The sequence below is a fragment of the Grammomys surdaster genome, unplaced genomic scaffold (genome assembly GCF_004785775.1).
Source record: "Grammomys surdaster isolate TR1022 unplaced genomic scaffold, NIH_TR_1.0 126248, whole genome shotgun sequence".
Taxonomy (NCBI): domain Eukaryota; kingdom Metazoa; phylum Chordata; class Mammalia; order Rodentia; family Muridae; genus Grammomys; species Grammomys surdaster.
In genome coordinates, this window is record NW_021621048.1 from 679396 (window position 1) to 696382 (window position 16987).

A 16987-nucleotide genomic window follows, 5' to 3' on the forward strand; every position below is an offset into this window, starting at 1 on the left:
CTTCGGTCTGATGAGGTTGACTGATCCCATCACCTATTGTACCCAAAACAAACCACTCAGAAACCAAATGGCTTAAAACTGCATTATTTTCTGTGGGTTGACTGGGCTCCGCTAGCAGCTCTTGCTTGGGGACTGTCATTAGACTCTAGTCTTGAACAGGAGCAAGGGCTTCAGTCATATGAAGGTACACTGGCCCAGATACCCAAGATGGCTGTCTCACACAGCTGGAAGTTGACATTTGGCCAGGTGCTGCTCTGGGACTGTCAACAGGATCATTCTGAGTGGCATCCTTATGTGACCTGAGTATCTTGCCCTATGTCAGCTGCATCTCAAATGTGACAGCTCCAAGTCTCTAGAAGAAATTTGCAAGGCTTCTTACAAACCAGTCCCAGAAACCTCATAATGACATACAACATTCTATATGTATAAGTCGTTCTCAGTGGGAACAAGAAGGGAAGAAATGTATAGCTATCTTTCAGTGACTAGAGGAACAGACTATGAGAGCCACACTGCCAGACACGGGTGCAGAAAGTACCTTGGGGGATACTAAGGAAGCAAGACCAGAGTGCTGGGATCAAAGTGGGGAGAGTAATGAAGTTCCATGCGATTCAAAGCATCAAAGTTGAGAAAAGGTGATCCTGTCAGGCAGGAAGGGGAGGTCGGGGAGAGGTGTGACGTGCAGAGGGGGAGGCATACAAAAAGTCCCAGAGGCGTGAGAGATTACAATGTTTGAGAAATGCTAGCACAAACGTGTGGGGTATTCAAATTGTTGAGAAAGAGGCAGAAGTACAGCAGAGGAAATCAAGCCATAAGGAAGCCTGGAAGAGGGCTGGCAAATGGCTCAGCAGGCAACGGTTGCTCCTGCTGCCAAGCCTGATGACCTGAGTTCGATCTCTGGGAATCACATGGCGGAAGGAGAAAACGGATTTGTGTAAGTTGTCCTCCGACCACATGCACACTGTGCCACGTATGCACTCGCGTACACACACACACACACACACACACACACAAATGGAAACCCAGAAAAAAAGATTCCAAACAGAAGAGCACTCAAGACTTGAGTAATACCATGTCTACAAATATGGCACGTTCCAAAGCCTCCAGGGTTGATAGGGAAAGGTAAGCAGATCACCAAACGGGAATGTCCTGAGCACTGCCCCCTGGAGGAGGTAGCTGGTCACTGCATGGGTCTTTCAGTGTGAGTCCTGGACCCACCTCAAAAACCTCCTCAGCGCCACCCATAACCACCACCATCAGTCACAGGTAGAAAGCCTACTGTGAGCTAAGGGCTACTGCAGTGCTTCCTGCTCCCGCCTTCCCCTGGACATGAAGCCAGCTGGCTCTCTAACTGCTCTTCAGTCTCCCCGACCCCACCCGGTGAATGTTTCCTCTTCCCATTTATGATGGGGCTAAAGGAAGGGCAGAGGAGAGAGAGAGAAGGGCCTCCAAAGGCTAAAGCCGAGATTTAACCCTCAACTTCACCACTGTGGTTGTTAATCTTCATGATCAATTTGATTAGACTTAGGATGACCTAAAAGACTCACTTCCAACCATGTCAAGGAGAGAATTTCCAGAAAGGTCTTAAGTGAGGAAGGAATACCTTCCTTAAATACAGTTGGGTTTCCACAGGCTGATCCATGGCTAGACACAAAGGGTAACAGGAGGAAGGTAGCTGACAACTGCAGTCCCTTCCTTCTTCTTGACTGTGGATGTGATTCAACCAGCTACCTCATCTCCTGCCACCATGTCTTCCTCGCTATGATGGGCTATGTCCCCTGAACCATGAGCCAAAATTCCATTCCTCCCTTGAATTGCTTTCTGTCAGGGATTTAGTGACAGCACCAAGAGAAGCCACTAATACAAGCACTTGCTGGCTAAAATGAGTCCAGCAATGTCACTGAACCTCTCAGAGACTCAGTTTCCTTATCTGAATATCTGAATATGAAAATAGTATCTACAACTGGAGAGATGGCCCAGCGGTTTAGAAAACTGCTGCTCTTCCGGAGGACCCAGGTTCTAATCCCAGTACCCACATGGTTGTTCACAATGCTCTGTAGCTCCAGTTCCTGGGATTCAGCACCCTTTTCTGATCTTCACAGGCACTGTGTATACACATAGTACACAGACAGACATACATGCAGTCAAAACACCTGCACATGTTAATGTTTTAAAAAGAAAAATTATATTTCATCACAAAGTAGAATTAATTGAGTCAACACAAGCCAAGAATCACTCATTGAAAACCCAAAGTCCAAAATGTTCCCAAACCAAAAAGCTCCTTGATTCTCAACATGACAGGCACCTCAAGTGAAAAATTATATAGCTGACTCCTTAAGACAGAGCACTGTCAAAAACAAGCACATCAAAAATGGTGCATCGGGGGCTGGTAAGACAGATCAGCAGTTAAGAGCACCTCTACAACACTTCCAGAGGATCTGGGGTTGGTTGCCTGCACCCACACGGCACCTCACAACCATCTAAAACTCCAGTTCTGGCGGACCTGACAATTGGTGAACAGACACAAATGCAAGCAAAACACCCATACACTTAAAATAATTTTCAAATTACCTTCAGGCTTCGTGTATAAGGTGCACAAGAAATAAGCACAAATTCTACTTTTAGACTTAGGTTTCATATCCCCAGTTATCTCATCTTACATATATGAAAAAAAAATTAAATAAAAGCATCGTAACCATAAAATACTTCTGATCACAAGTGCTTCAGATAAATACTCAACCTTAAAATACTTAACACAGAATAAAGAAGTGTGGCTTTCATTTGTAATCCCAACAGGAAGCCAGAAAGCCAAAGCAGGAAGTTTGGTAAGTCAAGTCTGGGCTACATAGGACAGTATCTTTAAAAATAAATAAATAAACAAAATAAAATAGGCAGGGCTAAGGAGATGGCTCAGTCAGTAAAGTGCTTGCCATGAAATCGTGAGAACCTAGCTTAATCTCCTAGAATCTATACAAAAATGCTAAGCGTAGTAACATGGGTCTATAATGCAGAGCTAGAGACAGGAACATCTCTAGGGCTTACTGAGCATCTAGTCTAACCAAATCAGTGAGCTCTGTGCAATGAGGGAACCTGCCTCAAAAAACAATATGCCAGGAACAGAGGAATTACATGGGAGATTGACCTCCACATACATGCATTTGCTAACCCACATATGAACACACACAAGCTGGCTCATCATCTGGTCATCTCAACACTCCTTTTGTTACAAAAGAGAAAGAGCAAGACAATAGAAAATTATTTAGCATCAGGTAACTTCTGGTGCGAAGATTAAATAAGACAAAAAGAAATGTGAGGATGAGCTGGCTGTGACATCTGTCACCTCATTGGTCGCCACAGTTGATGCAGCTAATCTGATTGGCTAAGCAGGTGTCCCCTCCCTCCTCCTTCGCACCAAGTGCATTCCTCCTGAAGCTGAATGCTTCCCCCAAATACAGAAAGACTCAAGAATAGGAGTGTCTGCTCTCCCTGTCTGGAACCTCTAAGCAAGCTCTCAGGATCAATGAAGGAACTTCATTCTACTATGAACAATCTGTTTGAAGACATGGCTGTCATCTCTCCTTCTTATGGTTCTGTTTTGTTGTTTGTGGCTTTTGTATATTTATTTTAGTTTTGATTCGTTTGTTTGTTTGTTTGTTTGTTTTGTTTGGAGACAGAGTCTCATTATGTAGCCCCGGCTGGCCTAGAACTCACTGCATAGACCAGGCTGGCCTTGAACTCACTCATAGAGATCTGCCTGCCTCTGCCTCCTCAGTGTTAGGATTAAAGACATATGCTACCACATCCAGTCTTTGGTTTTAAAGGTCAAATAGAGCTTAGTTTGGTGTTGATCATGCGAAACTTGAATGTGAGTGACTAATTTGGTTTTTAGTCTGTTCTGTTGAGGTCCACTGCATACCAAGACAACAGCATCCTGTAATAGCATTTAACTCTTCTATTGAAAGAAAAGCAGTGTTTCTCCATCAAACCCAGAACCTATATAGCTCACCTATACAGCTATCTTGTTCCAGAAATTTTCTGTCTCTGCTTTCCAAATGCTGGCATTGTGAGATGCTATCTTAATCATCCATGTATGTGCTGCTGAGGATCCCAACCTCCAGTTGTCAGCAAGTTTAGCAAGAGCATTAACCACTGAATCCTTTGCCAGACCATAAGTGTCCTCTAATGTAATGTCTTCAAAAGCCAGACTTCACACAGAAATACCCCAGTTGTCAAACTTGTAAATAAGCCAATATCAGGAACACTGGTGTTTCTCATTGTAGTGGTTTGAATGAAAATGGCTTTCACAGTTTCACATCGAGTGGCACTATTAGGAGGTACGGCCTAGTAGGAGTAGGTATGACATTGTTGGAGGAAGTGTGTCACTAGGAGTAGGCTTTGAGATTTCAAATGTTCAAGCCAGGCCCAGTCTCTCTCTCTCCCTCTGTCTCTGTCTGTCTCTGCTTCTCTCTCTCTCTCTCTCTCTCTCTCTCTCTCTCTCTCTCTCTGTGTGTGTGTGTGTGTGTGTGTGTGTGTGTGTGTGTGTGTCCTCCTGATGCCTACTGATACAGATATAGAGCTCTCAGCTACCTCTCCAGCACCATGTCTCTCTTCCTGCCATAACGATAAATGGACTAATCCTCTGATCTGTAAGCCAACACCAATTAAATGCTTTCTTTTATTATACTTGCTATGGTTATGGTGTCTCTTCACAGCAATAAAAATCCTAACTAAAATACACATTAACCTCAGGATCCTATACAGCTGACATGGGGCATGGTAGACCTTTTGTTAATGTATAAAATGCCTCTCAAGAAAGCAAACAGTTGAGGAGCTAGCCCAGAGATAGAGCAATTGCTTAGCAAATGTCCTAAAACAAGCACCTAGTTGTTAAGAATGACAAGGACATACATTACAGCCACATTGCCAGCCTACCTGCCCCAGGATGAAGTCCAAGAGTCCCTGGATGTTGCTGTCATTGGCATATGACAGTTTCTCTCTGATATCATGGAGGTCTGTGAGGCTATGATCAACAAGAACAAGACAGTGGTAATGAATGCTCTGGAAGAGACCTTCGAGAGAGAAGCTTTCTGTAGTTCCTTGAAGCTGATGTCCCTGGCCAAGAGCTGCATGAAGATGACCAGCATGTGCTTGGAGTGCTTCTTGGAAGCTACCTGCATCAAATGACTGGGCCTGAGCAAAAAGGTGGGAGTGACTGGTGCAGACCCAAGAGCCACTCCGTGCGCCACCTCTGCTACTTTTCAAAGTCTTCTGTCCAGCCCACTGTGCCAGGAAAGACGTGGGAAGTCTCTGGTGTCAGGAAGCTCTCCACCCTCAGCAGGTCCTGCACTACAGCTATGCTAACTGAGGTGGCACAGAGCCAGTCAGCTTCTTTTCATTTGTTGTCCCCAGAGAAGACTCTCAGGGAATAGTCCCAGAGGAGGAATTGTGACTGTTGAGTCTAATGCTGCCCTGGGACAGGCTCATCTGTCTATCACATCATTTTTGGTTCCTCTCTTGGTTGCTAAAATCACCCACCCAGGGCTGCAAGCCAGCCTATGCCTAGTGATTAAGATTATTTCCCCCTGGAGGTGGGACCAGAGCCACATGCTATTGGGACGTGGGTGCTGTTGGCTTCTTCCCAGTCATGGCTTTCACTGCTGAGTTTCGGTTCTCCCTGGAAGTTTCTGTTCTCCCTTGGAAGTCCTTGAGCCTTGCTCTTCAGCAGGGCTCTATCTCTTTCCACTGAGGATGGCCTGGACACTTTTGCCAACCATCCTTTGTGTTGGCAGCCCCTCCTACATTTCATCAATGACCTCTAAAACCAGTCTTTCATGTGGCTGATACTGGCTTTAGGGGTCAGAGGCTTAGGGCTTGGCTCTTAATGAGAAAGGGGAGTTGGTTTAGGGGTTTTTTGTTTGGTTGCTGTTAGCATTCTATCTAAACTCTACACCCACAGTTACATGGCAACAGCCAGGTAGGCCTAGTCCACTATAAAAGGGGCTACTTGCCCCCTCCTCTCTCTCTTGCACTCTTCCTCTCTTTTGATCTCTTGATCCCTCTGTCCCCGCACCCCTACCACCCTCTTAACTCCCCTCCCCATGCCCTGAATAAACTCTATTCTATACTATACCATTGTGTGGCTGGTCCCTCAGGGGGAAGTAATGCCTCAGCATGGGCCCGCTGAGACATCCCCTTCCCCCATACCTCACCACACACCCATGGAACATAGTCCATATCTCTTTATCCTTTTATAAACAAATCAGTTGCTTTTGGGGTTTTCTTATTGTTGTTTGTTTGCTATTGTGCATGAAATTAATCATTGGGATTAAAGTTTGCTACTTACAAAAACAAAACAAACAAACAGAAGGTTAGCCATCACAATGTCCTTTGGTTTAAGTAGGTTTCATGACATGGTACATGGTGCCACTGACATCTGGCTGGCCCTCCCCAAGCTGCTTGCTCTCGTCCTGTTTAATGGTCATAGTGTCTTTCCCAATGGTAGTCCTGATGAGGAATATAAAGGAGCCACCCAAACTCACCCACCTGCCCCATGGAGTGAGTTCCTATGTGTACAAACCTAGGTAAGGAGCATCTACCCACCTCCTGACTGAAGTCCCTCTAGTCCCACTTGTAAGATTTCGGCGCAGTTTGGATAGACAGCACAAGATCGACCCGGTTCCATGGGAGGTAGTTTATTTAGGGAGGGGGGAGGGAGAGAGGAGCAGGAGAAGTGGCAGGAGGAGGAGAGAAAGAAAGAAGAGAGAGAGGTCAGGGCAGTCCCAACTATTTGAGCGGACGATGATGTAACTTCTTCTCGGGTACAGGTGAATGAGATGGGTGAATTTTGGGAGTGATTATCTTGGTTGCCTCAGCAACGGTGCAGAAGTCGCCTGGTGCCTGAATGTGACGTCACTGAGTTTGGACTTATACTAACATACCTCCCTTTTTCTTATTATAAAAAAAGAGGCTGGGCAGTGGTGGCATATGCCTTTAATCCCAGCACTTGGGAGGCAGAGGCAGGCGGATTTCTGAGTTCACGGCCAGCCTGATCTACAAAGTGAGTTCCAGGACAGCCAGGACTACACAGAGAAACCCTGTCTCAAAAAAAAGAAAAAAGAAAAAGAAAAAAGAAAGAAAAGAAAAAAAGAAAGAAAAAGGAGAGGGGAAGCCGATGGTGAAAGAGGAGTCGGGGCATCTCTTAAACTACTTCCTGCTGTGTAGGGGCGTAGTCCGTTGGGGGAGCAGCTGGCTTTTTCACCATTGGGGCCCACTCTATGGATGTGTGTACCAGGCTCTTCTGTGGACAGCAACTGGTAATCCTGTAACAAGAACTGATTAATAAATTGGTTAGAAATAATACCAGGAGGATGGCTGAAAGGGTGTTACAGGAGAGTATCTGAACTGGAGATCTCACGTTCCCCAAAAATGGCATTCTTCTTGGGAGAACTGGCGAAGACCATCTTCTTTAGCTGTCAGGACACCTGGTATCTGTCAGTTCTGAAGCATCACAGCTGGAATCTCTCGGATATTGTATGTAAAAACAAGTGTCTGCACTTGGGAAGCAGAGACAGGCAGATTTCTGAGTTCGAGGCCAGCCTGGTCTACAGAGTGAGTTCCAGGACAGCCATGGCTACACAGAAAACCCTGTCTCGAAAAAACAACAACAACAACAACAAAAAAAAGAGTGTCTTGCAGTGCTGGTAGAAGAAGTGGTTGGTCCGTGAACCTAGCATATGTATCTGAAAAGACCAGTACTCTTCTATCTGGGCAAAAAGAAAGCAAGTATAGAGAACATAATACTTAGATAGGACAAACAGATATAGGGATGGTGGCAATTTGGATTGGTTCTTGGCATCCGGCTATGGAGCAGTTTCCTGACCCTGTTTAGAAAGACTGTTTATTATCTGTGGGTGTCTCTTGAACCTCATACATCCAGATGTGAGGGCTGACCTGGATAGAAACAAACAGCAGGGGGAGGACAAGAAACACATGCCTAGTCCAGTGGGGTCAAGCTCGGCTGCCGGAGTGGAGTCTCATTTTCCGGGATTGAGGACAAGGTGGGTGATCTCGATGTCCTCGGGAGCTTAATAGAGCACGGTCCTGTTAGGGTCGACGTGTATGAAGAAGAGTCGATTTTAGATGGAGACGTGAAAGGCTTAAGGTGAGATAAGTGGACACAGTGGGGGAGTCCTTCAAGTTTAGTAGCTATAGGGGTCACGAGGATTACCTTAAAAGCACTCTGCCATTTGGGAGAGAGAGGTGAGGGCCGGTGATCTGGAGGGGAGATAAGCACTTGGTCTCCGATGTTGACAGGGAGTGGACAGGAGACAGTGTGTGGTCGAGGTAGATGGTGGTCAGCAAAGTTCCAAGAGAGAATGGAGGTGGCAAAGTAATGGGGTGAGCAGATGGTTTGGGAGGGGATTGCATTTAGGTGAAAGACCAGGAGTTAGGACTGGACGTCCATACATGAGTTCAAAGGGCGAGATGAGGAGAGGTTGCTTGGGAAGGGCTCGTAGCCTGAAAAGAGTCAGAGGTAGGAGTTTTACCCAATCAAGGTGAAGTTCCTGTGACAGCTTGACAAGAGTGGTTTTTAAAGAGCAGTTGGTTCTCTCTACCTTACCTGAAGATTGAGGGTGGTAGGGAATATGAAAATGCCAGGGGATGTCTAGGGCCTTAGATTGAGAAACTTGGGAAGTGAATTCAGGCCCATTGTCTGACTGGAGGGAGGCAGGGACACCAAATTGGGGGATGATCTCTCTGAGGAGGAGATCAGAGACTGAGCCCTTTTGTTAGTTGTGGGAAAAGCCTCTACCCAGCCTGAGAAGGTGTCCACCAAGACCAGGAGATACTTGACACATTTTACAGCAGGCATGTGGATAAAATCAAGTTGCCAGTCAGTTCCAGGAAGGGAACCTCTAGCCTGATTGGTAGAAAAAGGGGTGCTACGATACCTTGAGTTGGGATCTGACATCTGACAGACTTTGCAACAAGCAGTGATAGATTTTAGGATACTTAAGTCCTCAGGAGTAGGCTGTAGTTGGATCTTAACAAAATAAGACAACGCTTGGCTGTTAGGATGAAAGAGTTGGTGAAGATAGGACAGAGTTTGATGAGTGTCAGGGGGTGTAGGTGGGGATGTGAGTTGTAGTGTAAGAATCTCCTTGGGAGGGTGAGATGAGTCTAGGCCCCTAAGGGCTGCAGCTCTAGCTGCCTCATCAGCTCGGTTGTTTCCCTTGGAGACTATAGAGTCATCCGTGCGGTGGGATCTGCAGTGGACAATCCCAATAGCTGTGGGGAGATGGGAGGCCTTTAGCATGGCCATAATCTGGTTTGCATTAGTTACTGATCCTCCTTTTGTGGTAAGTAACCTGCGCTCCTTCCAGATAGCAGCATGGGACAGGAGGATATGGAAAGCATATTTGGAATCTGTGTACACGCTGAGGGATTGTCCCTTTGCCAGCTGGAAGGGACGGGTAAGGGCTATTATTTCAGCCTGTTAGTTGGTGGTATGAGCAGGAAGGGCCTGTGCCTCCACCACCTTGGTGTCTGACCCTATGGCATAGCCAGCTTTCCTGACCCCTTCATGTAGAAAGGAGCTTCCATCTGTATACCAGGTAAAGATGGCTTGAGGCAATGTGCCCTCCTGTATGTGTGAAGGATGAGGTAATAGTTCTTCTAAGGTTTCAGTGCAGGAGTGAGATAGAGAGTAGTCAGTATTAGGCCGAGGAAGAAGATTGGAGACATTGAGAGGTGGGCATGATTGAAAGGTGAGGGTGGAGTCTTCTGTTAGAGCTACCTGAAGAGAAAGAACCCTGCAGGGAGGTAGAGTCTGTAAGCCTTTATAAGTTAGGAGCTGTGACAGGCTGTGAGAAGAGAGGACAGTTATAGGCGATCCCAGGGTTAGTTTCTTTGATTCTCGAATAAGGAGTTCAGCAGCTGCTAAGGTACAAATACAAGGTGCCCATCCCTGGATGGTTAGATCTAGTCTTTTTGACAAGTATTCTACGGGTGCAAAAGATGGTCCCAGTTGGTGACCTAAGGCTCCAAGGGCAAATCCCTCTTTTTCAGTTATGTAGAGGGAAAATAGACGAGTCAGGTCCGGGAGATGTAAGGCCAGGGCCTTAAGGAGAGCCTGTTAGAGCCTTTGGAAGGGCTTAGTGACAGGCTTGAGAAGAGGTTCATGTGTGGGGTCCAATGCTGCTTCATATAAGGGACGAGAAAGTAGAGAAAAGGAAAGAACCCAGGATCGCAAAAAGCTAGCCATTCCTAGGAATGATAAAATCAACACCACTAGTGACTCCATTGAAGAGAAGATGCCCACAAGTGGAGTAACTTCCACACTTTCAGCTCCAGCCACCACCACCTCGGGTCTGTAGGTTCTAGACCCTTAGAGCCAACTGTCAAGCCACTGTCCCAGATTAGGTTCCCTGCACCTACCTCCAACACACCCTACCACACTGACTTGCCACTTCTGTCATCTTCTCTGCCATTCCCATCCCCTCTGCTAACACTCCTATCCACTTTGCCAAGTCAGCAGTGCCACCTCTCTAACATACCACTTCCAGAGGGCCATGAGGTCCAGGCTATGTCACATATTAAGTATCTCTCTTTCCAAAAAGCATCATCTCGACTGGCACCCTGGGCCAGGTGACCTTTAACACTTTGGCTTCTAAGAGCCCTCTATCTTCCTAAAACTTGCTGGAAAACCTTAAAATTTTTTCATATATGGATGATATCTGCCAATATAATTGTACTGGTGATTTTTTTATTCAAAACTTTGGGAAGATTTATTTATGGATACATTTGAAAACAACAGAAAGCTGATGCTCCATGTAGCTCAATGTAGAGAGCCTGCCTGGCCTGCCTGAAGCCCTGGGTTCAATTCCCAGTACAACTAAATTCATTAATTAACTAATTAATTTAATTAAATAAGAGTGGAGAAGATAACACTTTGAAGGTTGAGCCAGGAAAATAAGGAGTCCAAGGTTACCCTTGGCAACATAAGGAGTTTGAGGCCACCCTGGCCTTGAGAATCTGTTTATATGTGTACTAATATTGGAGAGCTATTTGTGCAAGCAACAGTCCTGGCAGTGACAGGCCAGCAGGTAGAACTAACCTAAATGTGTGCAAATGAATAAATAACATGGTAAAACCATGTACTGGCACATATTCAGTGACTCCAAAAGGAATAAGGTGTTGACATACACTACAATTTGGATGCTAAATGAAAGAAGCCAGACACAGAGAAGTCAAATGTATGATTCTTCTTATACGAAACATCCATAGATGGAAGATAGTTCAACGGCTGTCAGAAAAGTGTAGAAATCGGAGACTGTTCTTTTGGACTGATGAAATGTTTTGAAACCAGAGAGAAGATAATGACCATGTAATGCTATACACATACTAAACACACTACATTGCACACTTTAAACTACTAGGGTGTTTCTGTTGTTCTTTTGTTGTTTGGATTTCTTTTTTTGTCTCTTGGTGTGTATTCCTAGCTGCCTTGATACTATGTAGACCAGCCTGGCCTCAGAACTTTCAGAGTTTGAAAGTACTGCCTCTGCCAAGTGCTGGGATCACAGGCATGCACCACCAGGCCCAGCCTAAAATGATTAATTTGCTTATGATGTGTGACTTTAACCTCAATATCAAAAGAAAATCCTGGGCAGTGAAGCACACCTGAAGTCTCAGACACCAGGGCTGAGACAGAAGGACCACTGGAGCCCGGGAATTCAGGGCTATGTGTACTATGTCTATAAAGCAGCGGTGCTGAGGCTGAGACAATGACTCTGGCCTCTCAGAGTTTGCCTAAGGAGGGGAGCCTTTGCACAGGTGGAAGCCAGGTCCAAACTCCTGTGCTGGACCCACATCTGTAAAGAAGTCTGCACTCCAGCCCTTGGGGATGGAGCTCAGTGGAGAGCCCTTACTAGAAAGGGTAAGTCCCAGGATTCCATGGCTAGCACAAAACCAAATAAAAGCAGGCCCTTAATAGAAACCTAGGGCTCCTGGTAGAAAGGAATCTCTGGCTGTCCCAGGTAAGTCAGACCCCTAGTGGGAATATGCTGATGTGTGCAGAGAACAAGATGGACAGATGCTTTGAATGGGGCTGTGGTAGGTGGCGGGGCCAACCGGAGATGTCAGTGCCTGGCTCAGGAAGTGCCATAGCATGGAATGATGGTGAAATCCTGCCTGGTCCCTGCCGGCCAACCTGATTCCATGAAGGTGCAGTCAGGCCTTTCCTCAGATCTTATCGCAGCATCTGTGATGTCGAATGTTTACCAAGCAATCAGCCCCCATACTCAGACCAAGTGACTCATGACCCAGAAACAGTCCAGGCCACTTCTGAGTACTAGAAGGGGAAGTCAGAGAACTCTGCCCACCCAAGGAGAGTGCTCTCCAGTCTCCAGGACAGTCTGAAAACTGCTTTAATTTGCACAAGGATCTGGGCCCACAACCTGCCTTCAACCCCACTCTAACCACGAGTGTACAGCCTCTAACCACGAGTGTACAGCCTCTGTGCCTGACTTTGTTCCCTGTAGGCCTTCAATACCTCCAAACCTCAGTCACTTGCAACCCACAAGCCTTTTGCTAACTGACTTAGAATAAGCAGTATCCAGGGCTGCCAGGGTTTAATGTTCTGCCCCTGAGTTTGTAAGGATGTCACCCTCCACTTGTCACCAATGAGGGCAAGGTACAGGGGTGCTGTGTGCCCCAGCCTGCAGGGGATTCGACGAGACCCTAGAGAAGGGGGCAAAAGAATGAAGGGACAAGAGACACAAAGAATGAGAGCAAGTCTGGGGTTCTGATCAAGCTCTGAAACTTTAATTTCAGGGCTAGGTTATAAAAACACAGCAAAACGGGAAGTTTAGGCAAGGGTCATTGCTTAGGGCTATCCCACTATTGAATCCTCATTGTCTAAGACCGTCCCACTGTCATAGCCTTATCGTCTAAGAGCATCCCACTGTCAGAACAGGCTCCCAGGAAATGCCAGACGTTCTTTGAGTTCCCGGGACCTGAGATCCATGTACCTTCTTAACCTTGTACTGACTATGCTTTCCAGAACAGCAGGTAATTTCCTGGGTTTGGATCTTGGCAGCTGTGGGTTTCCAGAACCGCCAGCCCACTGTATGGTGTAGGCAAAGCCTCTCAGACTACCACCAGCCAAAGGGTATACAAGAGTCTGTCTCCTCAGGAAGCCCTACAAGTCAGACAGAATTAAACAAGACCGGTGGTGTGAAGTACAGGCAATTAGCTTAGGAATTCAGGAAGAGGGGATTTCCAGTGTGGGTAAGAAGGGTGTGGCTGTGGAGTACAGAGGAGAGTTAAAGTGGCACTGTGTCAAGAACAGGCAGCTGAACTGTGGGACGATGTATGCAGTAATGTTGATCAGTATGATCTGAATAGAGATGTGTCACAGAGGATCCAAAATTTCCAACAAAAGTGAGTGTGTAATGAGAACTTAATGAATGATGGGAGAATTATTACAGGGAGCCCAGCAGAGATGACCACTCAGACACAGTGTATAACCAATTAATGTCTTTATTCCAGCTCTCTGGGACCTCACCCTAGTGTTTGAGGACCTAGGTATGGTCCCGAGTATACAGATCATGAGGTTCTTAAGGCTAGAGGCCTCATGGAGGCTTCTAGCTCGGGAGCTGCAAAGAGGCCTTCATAGAGTAAACAGTTTGAAGCAAACACTTTTAACTGAGGCTAAGATAAGTGATTAGGCTGCTGGGGAGGGGTTCTGAACAAGCAGATAGTTTAGATAAACAGCAGAAGGAGGTTCTGCATACGTGCAGTTTTAACAAAGGCTAAGATAAGTCAGCCAGGACATCCTGACCTTTGGCTCCTAGAATAAAGTTGGGTAATTTTCCATGGAATTCTCCATCAAGAAGATCAGATTCTAGATAAACTTGGAAGCAGGCCTCATCAAGAATACAAGACGGAGGAATCTCTGCACTGTCTTTTTTGTTTTGTTTTGGGTTTTTTTTGTTGTTTTTTGTTTTTTGTTTTTGTTTTTCGAGACAGGGTTTCTCTGTGTAGCCCTGGCTGTCCTGGAACTCACTCTGTAGACCAGGCTGGCCTCAAACTCAGAGATCCACCTGCCTCTGCCTCCCAAGTGCTGGGATTAAAGGTGTGCGCCACCACCACCCGGCTTGCACTGTCTTGCCCCATCACAGAATAAAGGAGGCCCCGAGGAGGGAACTGGAGGCAGATGTGTTCTGAAGTTCTGAACTTCCTCCAGTGCAGATGTGAAACCAGCTGAGACTGCATAGGTTCCTATACAATGAGGCAGAAGGGACTTACAGGAAAGTCTATAGGTTGATGTATGTGATGAAGTCAGGGTTAGAGAGAGAGAGAAGTGAGGCACACCAGTTGCAAAATCTAAGAGAGTTCCCACACAGTAATTAAAACTCATCATATTTTAATGCAGTGGTTTAAGACACAAACTCAAAAAAAAAAAAAAAAAAAGACAGGCTCGCATACCCCAGATTGGCCTTAAACGTCTGATACAACTCCTGCACCTCCCAGTGCTTGGGTTACAAGTGTGTGTCACCGTGCCTGGCTTATGCAATACATGGTGAGTGAAGAACTGTTGAAACAATGTCTCATGTTGCCCAGGCTAACTCAAACTTACCATGTAGCTGAAGTTGGCCTTGATCTCTCCATCTTCTCGCCTTTTCCTAAGTAGGGTGTGGCTGTGGACTACTGCATACAGCACCATATTTGGCTTTTTTTTAAGGAATTATTTATTTATTTTATGTATATGAGTACACCATTGCTTTCTTCAGACACACCAGAAGAGGGCATTGGATCCCATGACAGAGCGTTGTGAGTCTCCATGTGGTTGCTGGGAATTGAGCTCAGGAACTCTGGAAGAGCAATCAGTGCTCTTAACCACTAAGCCATCTCTCCAGCCCCATACCTGGTTCTTTAATGCAAACATTTTCAATCAATTTTGTTTTTGAGACACAGTCTTGCTATGTAGACCAGACTGGCTTTTCTCAGGGTAATCCTTGACCTTCCAGGTGCCAGGATTAGAGATGCACCATCATACCCTGCTAAAAAATAAAAGAAATTTAATGCCAGGTAATCCATACTTAACAATACATCCCATTCTTAGTTTCTATGAATTTACTTGTTCTACTTTGCGTATGAATGTTTTGCCAGCTTGTGTATATGAGCACATCACGTGTGTGCATGTTGAATCTGCTGGAACTGGGGTTAGAAATGGCTGTGAGGGGCACCATGTGAGGGCTGGGAATTAACTACAGGTCCTCTGCAAGAACGACAAGTGCTCTCAACTACTGAACCATCTCTTCAGATCCCATTTTAAAGCAAACACTTTCTGAGGATGCTTTACACGGCGTGACCTTACCTCTTCCTCCAGGCCCAGCTGTGATGGAAGGCCAGCCTCTGGGCTCCTCCACAGGCTACGTTACAGTGACAGCTTTCAGCGCTTGGCCAAGAGATGCTATTATCCTTATTCCTTGCTCTCCCAGGGGACAAACACGGCCTTGTGTAATCAGAAAACATTCTTCTGAGGGCTCTTCTCCGACCCACAGCGATGGGAAATGATCAAAGTGACTAAGCAGGATGCCATCTGATCTAAAATGAAGCTAACGAAAGGCCCAGGTTACTTTACAATCCAACCTACGCCATCATGGTGGCTGAACCTCCTTCCTGCCTGTTAGATGAAAATTAGAGAAGACCTCACACCTCTGTGGACTAAGACCCTGCACTAGTCCCCACTAGCCAAGACCTCCAATCAAAGTACAATCATTCACAAGAAAGCTGAAGAAGCTGAGACTCGGTGGCCCAGCTGACGGGAGAAATAAGCAATAGAGAAGTAACGGCCCCATCTCCCAACAGGCCGGTTTCATTTGCTGTGATATCAAAGTTCCCTCTATCTTAAATTAATCCTCGCATACAGGAAAGTAACTTTTGGGCATAGTGGGAAACACCTGTCATTCCAGATAAGGCATCTAGGCCAGCCTGGGACTTCCTAGGGAGTGGTGCATCAAAACAAAACTACCAAGTCATCTAGTGTTAATTAGTAACTTGCCTATTGTTCTCCCTCCCTGCTCCTACACACCTTGCAAGAAAAGGAACTGACAAAGCTAATCCTCTCTTGTCTAGTCTTTTTGTTTAAGACAGGGTTTTCCTGTGTACCCTTGGCTGTCCCCGAACTCACTCCATAGGCTGGCCTCACACTCACAGAGATCCTCCTACATCTCCCCTCTGAGTATGGGAATAAAAAGTGTGTGCTACCACTGTCCTTCACGTGTGTGTGTGTGTGGGGGGGATGTCCTTGTTCTTGTTGTTTTCCAAATGTTCTCTATCTTTGTTTAGCCAATCAGAATCCCCATTCTATTTAAAGGCAGAGGGTTGCTGGATTGTAAAACTAACAATAAAACCAGCCCCATGATAAGTACAGACTAAAGACCAATTGTTGTTGTTAGTATTCTGTCTAAACTCCACCTCCACAGATACCTGGCAACAGCCAGGTGTGCTCCTCCCCACAGTTACCTGACAACAGCCAGGTAGGCCTGGCCCACTATAAAAGGGGCTGTTTGCCCCCTCCTCTCTCTCTTAATCTCTTGATCTCTTGCCTCTAGCTTCTCTCTGTCCCCTTGCCCCTCCCCGTTCCCTTCCCCCTCTCTACATGTGGTCATGGCCGGCCTCTATTCCTCTACTTCTCTTCTTCCACTTTCTTCTTCTATTTCTCTCCCCCCCCCCCCCCCACCTTTGCCCTATCTCCTGAATAACCCTCCCCCCTTGGAACCGTTTGGTCTGGTGTGGTAGTGATTTAGGAGAATCACTAGTTTAAGACAACCTCAGACTACATGGCAAGACCTTATTAAGAAAGAAGAAAAGGAAGAAAGAAAGAAAGAAAGAGAGAGAGAGAGAGAGAGAGAGAGAGAGAGAGAGAGAGAGAGAGGAAGGAAGGAAGGAAGGAAGGAAGGAAGGAAGGAAGGAAGGAAGG

General features: G+C 46.1%; 1 long non-coding RNA gene across 1 annotated transcript in view; it reads right to left on the bottom strand.

Annotated features, from left to right (window-relative positions):
* Window positions 1-15385: 15385 nt before the first annotated feature.
* Window positions 15386-16987, bottom strand: part of LOC114613573 — a 7447-nt gene continuing 5845 nt past the window's right edge. The window contains exon 3 of the long non-coding RNA XR_003710202.1: window positions 15386-15620. This is a non-coding gene — a long non-coding RNA (uncharacterized LOC114613573). The remainder of the gene's footprint in view (window positions 15621-16987) is intronic.